Source organism: Budorcas taxicolor, chromosome 2, assembly GCF_023091745.1.
Source record: "Budorcas taxicolor isolate Tak-1 chromosome 2, Takin1.1, whole genome shotgun sequence".
NCBI lineage: Eukaryota > Metazoa > Chordata > Mammalia > Artiodactyla > Bovidae > Budorcas > Budorcas taxicolor.
The window spans coordinates 90,030,372-90,038,236 of record NC_068911.1 but is presented as its reverse complement, the minus strand read 5'-3'; positions in this window follow the sequence as shown (position 1 = coordinate 90,038,236).

Sequence of the window (7,865 nt, the reverse complement as noted above, 5' to 3'; positions counted from 1 at the left end):
ATATGCAGAGTATATCATGAGAAAAGTTGGACGGGATGAAGCACAAGCTGGAACCAAGATTGCCGGGAGAAATATCAATAACCTCAGATATGCAGATGACACCATCATTATGGCAGAAAGTGAAGAGGAACTAAAGAGCCTCTTGATGAAAGTGAAAGTGGAGAGTGAAAAAGTTGGCTTAAAACTCAACATTCAGAAAACTAAGATCATGACATCTGGTCCCATCACTTCATGGCAAATAGATGGGGAAACAGTGGAAACAATGGCAGATTTATTTTGGGGGGCTCCATAATCACTGCAGGTAGTGACTGCAGCCATGAAATTAAAAGACGCTTGCTCCTTGGGAGAATAGTTATGGCCAACCTAGACAGCTTATTAAAAAGCAGAGACATTACTTTTCCAACAAAGGTCCATCTAGTCAAAGCTATGGTTTTTTCAGTAGTCATGTATAGATGTGAGAACTGGACTATAAAGAAAGCTGAGTGCCAAAGAATTGATGTTTTTGAACTGTGGTGTTGAAGAAGACTCTTGAGAGTCCCTTGGACTGCAAGGAGATCCAACCAGTCCATCCTAAAGGAAATCAGTCCTGAATATTCATTGGAAGGACTGATGCTGAAGCTGAAACTCCAATACTTTGGCCACCTGATGTGAAGAACTGACTCATTGGAAAAGACCCTGATGCTGGGAAAGATTGAAGGCAGGAGGAGAAGGGGACGACAGAGGATGAGGTGGTTGGATGGCATCACCGACTCAATGGACATGGGTTTGGGTGGACTCCAGGAGTTGGTGATGGACAGGGAGGCCTGGCATGCTGCAGTCCATGGGGCTGCAAAGAGTATGACATGACTGAGAGACTGAACTGAACTGAACAAATTTATGACATTTGATCCTACTTGTTTGACTTAGTATGAATAGAATGCTAGATTTCTAATTTAAAAAAATAGATGTGCAACAAGTAACAAAGCTTTACTGTACAGCACAGTGAACCGTAGCCAATATCTTGTAATTTCCTCTAATTGAGAATAATTTCAAAAATAGCATATGTGTATTACCCAATCACCGTACTGTGGACCTGAAACACTGTAAGCCAGTGACACTTCAATAAAATACACACATTAAGAAAAAAAGAAAACGTGTCACTCCTTTTAATATTGCTATTAAGAAAGTCATACCTTCCAGCTTCTGCACATGAGATCAGGAGAACATTCGAGACTTCTCCCTTTTAATCTTGAGGAAAAAGAGAGAGTGCATTTGGAGGAGACTGAGGTATGCGGCTTTCCCCGACAGAATTCGACTTGTCATTGTTCTCCATCCAGTTACAGAGGGAAAAAATAGTAACCGTTTGCAATGTGATCTTTTTTGTTCTCCAGTGCTTCTCAGACTCTGCCTTTGCAATTTAGGATGTGAGCAGAGGACTTCAATAAGCGTAATAACAACAGAGAGAGAAGACTGTTTATATGTCCCCAGTGTTACTTATCACTCTGAATTGTGGTTGTATTTATCTTTGTCTTTCTTACCCATTAGACTGGCATTCACAAGGACAAGGTCTAATTCACCCTTCTCTATGCCCAGTACAGAACTCAGTTTCTGACTCATGGAGAATACTGAAAAAGTATTTGCTGATGACATCAGTGACTGGCTCCACAAAAGCAACGGGCGTCCCTTGCACAATGATCTCCATTGTATAATGTTTCGCCTTGGCAAAAGTTCTGTTGCCTCGGCCAGTGGTGCCACATCAGGATTTGTAAGAAGCCAAGTTCTCCAGTTCCAGTGAGAGATTCACAGTAACTGGTCCTCCTCATGCAATATTCTGCTCACCCGTGAAGGGCTGGGAGAACAGCACTCAGGAGGCCCACTCGTCTCTACCATCAGCCTCCTTCTAGAGACCGCAAACAAGTCCCTGATTGCAGCTGGGCTTCCAGTCTCTGGTTTGTAGTCCACAGGAGCTGGCCACAGGAAATGCTAAGCTGGAGCGCACAGATTCATGGATGACTACCACAGCAAGCCTGTAAACTTCCTGAGATTTGTGTGTGATGTGTTATGGTTGTATGGATGTGTATGCTAAGTCACTTCAGCCATGTCCGACTCTGCATGGCCCTATGGACTATAGTCTTCCAGGCTCCTCTGTCTACAGGATTTCCCAGGCAAGAGTACTGAAGTGCAATGCCATGCCTTTCTTATATGGATGTGTACACCTGTGCATTTTTTTGAGCAAAAGTGTTGATAGCGTTCATCAAGTTTTTTCAAGAAAAATAGCTTCTAAAAAAATGTTAAAATAAAATAAATTTTTTAAAAAGTAAGAGGTATTTGCCAGGCAGTCCAGAGGTTAAGACTTTGCCTTCCAATGCAGAAAGCATAGGTTCAATCCTGGTTGGGAAACTAGGATCTTGCATGCTAGGCAATGTGACAAAAAAATCCTTTTTTTTTTTTTTTGAAAAGTGTTAAAATAGACTCTTGGAGGGGCGGGGGTGGGGGAATAAATACAAAAAAAAAATTAAGAAACATTTGAATAGCTAACTTTTGATATCCCTTTTCTCTATAAAATCTCTATACTTCTAAGAAAATTTCTAAAACTCCTTGAGCCACAGTGCTTCCCAACCAGCCCCAATTGCTCCTCTACCCCTAATCATTCACTGCCTCATGACACTTTAGCTATCTACATGTGTTCAGGTTAAACTTCACCTTCACTGTTTGAATCTGGAGCTTGGCCTTTGACTTCAAAAATTTTTGTGGGAAAATTGTGATTGAAAATTTTTGTAGGTTTATTTTATCCTAGACATTGACTATTTCACCTCATAAGACACCTCCATGTCTTCCAGGATCAGGCTATAAATATCATCTAGCCAAAGGAGCTCCAAGGATAGTAGAGGGACCATTTGCTAAGACTGTCCATGTAAGAAGTCAGTGGGGTGAGACACTGGTCTAGGAACATTGGGAGATACCAAGTGAAGAGAGAGGGGAGGTTGTTAACACTCATTAGGAATGGTGGGTAGGCAATTCCTAAAAGGAGTAATTTGGGTCTGTAGTAGCAGCTCAATGAGCAAAGGCCATGGCCTCATCATTTAAAGGAGTCAGTTGTGGGACTTCCTGGGTGGTCCATTGGTTAAGTACTCACCTTCCAATGCATGGGACCTGAGTTTGATCCCTGGGTGGGGAACTAAGCTTCCATATGCTGCAGAGCTACTAAGTCCATGTCACAACTATTAATAGAGACCCGGAGTGCTGCAACTACTGAGGAAAATAAATTTTAAAATTAAAGAGGCAAATGTGAGGGGTGAAGGAAGAGGACGGTTTTAGTTAACATGCCTGTATCAGTTTCTGATCACTTCTGTAACAAATTACCACAGACTTAGTGGCTTAAAACAACGAAGACTTATTTTCTTATAGTTCCTAAGGTGAGACATCTACAAGGTCCTCAGGATGGCATTCCTTCTGGAGACTCCAGGGAAGAATCCCTTTCCTGGGTCTTTCCACCTTCCAGAGGCCAACTACATCCCTTGCTTAATGCCCTCTTCCTCTGTCTTTAAGGCGATCAGCTCAGAATCTTCAGCTCTCTCTGTCCCTCTGCTGAGTGTCTTGCCATGCTGCTACTGTCTGACTCTGATTCCTCCTGTGTCCTTCTTACAAGTACGATTACATGGGGGCACAACTGGATAATCTAGAATAATCTCCCAATCTCGAGATCTTTAACTGCTCACAAATGCAAAGTTCCTTTGTGTGCATGAGTGGATGTGTGCTGTGCTCAGTCATGTAAGACTCCTTGACACTCTGGACTGTAGCCCACCAGGCTTCTCTGTTCATGGGATTTTCCAGGCAAGATTATTGGAGTGGGTTGCCATTTCCTGGTCCAGGGGATCTTTTCAACCCAGCGATCTAAAGCCACCTCTCCTGTGCCTCCTGCAGGTGGATTCTTTACTCCTGAGCCACCTGGGAAGCCCGAAGTCCTTCTGGTAAGTAAGCACCTGAAGTACCAAATAAGGTAACGTTCACAGTTGCTGGAGCCTAGGAGGGAGACTTGGTTGGGAGCCATTATTCAGTCCACCGCTTTACCTTACATTTGCTTACATCTACTTATTTTTTATTATGCTATGGTTCTGTAGGAAGTCATATTCATGGATATTATGTGCAGCAAAAGCAGAAAGGGAAATTACATAGCTAAGAACAAGAACAAGCAGTAACGAAAGAGGGAATAACTTTGTGTCCAGAGCTGAAGGGAACCTAAAGTTTTTAATAAGCTGCCCCTCTGGGGAACCTAAGGAAAGAAGAAGCCTCCTCTCACCAGCAATTTGCCAATCTTCCACATCTACACCATCCATGTGGAAGACTGGAAAACTGGAGGATTTTAAAATAATAACCATAGTATTATACATTGTATTAATATTATAATACAGTTGACCTTTGAACAATGTGGAGGATGGAGCTCCCATACTTATTACAGCTGAAAATTCAAATGCAACTCAGAGCCAACATAGCTCTGTACATCTACGTTTCCTCTGTATCCATAGTTCCATATCCTTGGATTCAACTAACCATGGATTATGTAGTAATGTAGTCCCCTATTGGACTTCTAACCCAGCACAAAAATCTGAAGTCCTTATACAAATAGGATGGTGATGATGGGCAACCATCATTTACACTCATACTGCCCTTCCATAGTCACCACTTATGGATATCAGCCATTAGGATGCACTTGCAAACTTCTTTTGCACCATCATACCATAGCATTCTAAGTCTGGTGTAACATGTCATTATTGCATTGGTGGTGCTTTTTGTTCAGTCACTAAATTGTGTCTGACTCTGTAGCCCCACAGACTGAAGCATGCCAGACTTCCCTCTCCCTCACTATCTCCCAGAGTTTGCTTAACCTCACGTCTGTTGAGTCGGTGATGCTATTTAACCATCTCACCTTCCGCTGCCCCTTCTCCTTTTGCCTTCAGTCTTTTCCAGCATCTGGGTCTTTTCCAAAGAGTCGGTTCTTCGCATCAGGTGGTCAAAGTATTGGAGCTTCAGCTTCAGCATCAGTCCCTCCAAAGAATATTCAGGGTTGATTTCCTTTAGGATTGACTGGTTTGATCTCCTTGGGAGTCTCAAGTACATTAAATGCTCAGAGTTTCAGGAGTCTTAAGGATGAGTTTATTCTTTTTTTATTCCAATAAAAAATAATTCCCTGGGTTATTTCTAAATTTGCATTTAAGGCACATTCCCTACAAGGTGAGACTCTTCTAAGCAACTATTCCTATTGCTGGGAAAGATTAATAGAAGTGAGACACAAAGTCTTACTCAGAGTTTGAAAATTATCTTTTAGCATTTAAAGAGGCATTAATCATGATCATTAATCAATAGAAAGGAATGTTCACAGAATGCTTAGAATAAATGTTTGCTGAAGCAAAAATTCAGAGGAGAAAAGGAAAGCATACATGCCTAGGGCTGAAGACCAACTTTTTTCTTTTCTGTTGAACAAATTAAAGCCACTGGAAAAGAACAATTCACCAGAGGGAAACATTACTGTACAGCCCATAAAATACTGCCAAGGTCAGCAGAAACTCAACTGTTGGGTTTTTTTCTCCTGTGTCAGTCATTGTTGGGAAACGAGTTTCTTGCAAGCCCAATTTTGATGTTATGCCTAAGAAGTTACTCAACACCAAGGATTAGGAAAGTCTTTTTATTCCCTTTACTACATGCCGGCAAGAATGAGTTACAGATATTTTTGGTAATTCTGGGCTTTTAAAAAAATTTTATGAGACTATCCCATAATGTCAATGCTCTTTCACTTGTTCAGTCGTGCTTGTTAGATCCTTGGTTTCTGAGGATTATTCTCAAGCAAGTCACTACATCTCAGATTTCTAAAGCCTTTCATAGAGATGTGGATGGACCTAGAGTCTGTCATACAGAGTGAAGTCAGGAAGAGAAAAGCAAATAGTTTAATATTAATGCATATATGTGGAATCTAGAAAAAATGGTACAGATGAACCTATTTGCAGGGCAGGAATAGAGACAGACGTAGAGAAGAGACGTGTGGATACAGGGGAGGAAGGGGAGAGTGGCACAAATTGGGAGATTAGAATCAACATATATCACTATCATGTGTAAAATAGCTAGCTAGTGGGAAACGCTGTATATAACACAGGGAACTCAGCTCGGTGCTCTACGTTGACCTGGCAGGGGTGGGGGGGCAGATGGGGGGAGGGGGGCCCAAGAAACATCTGTATACACACAGCTGATTCATTGTATAGCAGAAACAATACATTATAAATAAATTATATTCCAATTTTTTAAGTCACAAGGATGTCGTTTTTATATGAAGTGGCTTAACTGTGTAGCAATAGCTGAATTTTCCTAAATAGCTGTGAGATACCCACATGGAGTATCTCTGGACATTTTTTTAAAACTTGCATGTCAGAGTCTCAGCTAAAAGACTGGGTTCATGGGCCACCATGGTTCTCTTGATCCTAAGCTTTTTCATGCTGACGTTACAACTTTCAGGTCACTGAGGAAGCCTGAATTCTGCTGTTCTGTGTTATTTAGAAATGCTGCTACCATAAATAAGGCCTTTTCTTTTTTCTTTCTTTTTTTTTTTTTTGCCGTTTTCTTTAATTGTTGCAATAGCTGAGTCTGGGGCAAAACAGGCCTCTGTGAACAAGAGCACACCTTGCAAGGTGGATGCTGGATTAGGAATTGAGGCTTGGGGCTACAGAGGCCACAGAAGCAAACTAGCCCTATTATCAGAATTAACCTGGGACCTGAGACTGTATCATACTGTTATTACTGAAGGGTTGAAGGAAATCCCCACATTTTCTATGAATTAATCCTAGGCAGTATGGTGGCGCTTTCTGTTTATGGTCAAATTACTCATTCTAATTACATTCCACTTCCTTCTTGAGACTTGAAATCATCATGAAAAACTTTTATATACACAGATGTATCTTCCCCCAAGAAATTCCAACTTCTGCCAAGAAGCAAATAATTCCAAGGCCTACCCATCCAGGAAATGTGAGGCCAGATTCTGTAATCAACTCTATTAAAGAAGAATAAACAGCTAAATCAGGAAGTAGCTAATGAAAGGCAGCTCACATTTTGACAAAGACATGGTTACTTTTTTATTTGAAGAAACAAAAAAAGTATGTTTTAATAAATACTGCAGAAACATTGACCAAACAAACATACAAAGTGACTTCAACATTTAAAAAACTGCAACGAAAGTTCTGCTTTATAACAGTTATAACTTATTTTCTTTTTACAATATTTAAATACAGAAAGCACTTGCCAGCTATTTCGTAATACTGCCCAAAGCATAATGCTGCATTAATCAGAGCATATCATGTTGGTAAAATGCCTGTATTTCTTGGGGAAAATGACTGGAATGGTATTTTCTTGCAGAGACAAAACAAAGTGCTTGTAAGACAAAGACTGAGTGTTGTAATTACCTTAATCTCCTCTCCTGCCACAACTGAATGGGAGCACAGCTTCAACACTTCAAAAATGAAGCTTTATCATTGGAAAGAAAGCTCGTTTTCAACAAGCGCCAACAATAAAAAGGTCGGATCTGGTTTCTTCTCTGAAAGAAGCTCTAAAAGCAACTGGTCAAAAAATATCTGTAAACTATTTTAAAGGCTGAGTATTTTATGTAACAATAGTGATCAAGTATGGAACACGGCCTTGGCAGAATCTGATTGAGGTTTAGCAATCACTCTCTAGAAATGCCATAGGATAGTGTAGGACTGACATATAATTTTCCTCTAAGGATTCTCAAAAGCATGGAACAGAGGGCCATTCTTATCATGTTCATTGAAAGATACTGAAATAAGCCAACTGATTATCAAATGTTGCCAACTTTGGAGCTTCATCCCAAAATAGGCCTTTTGCTT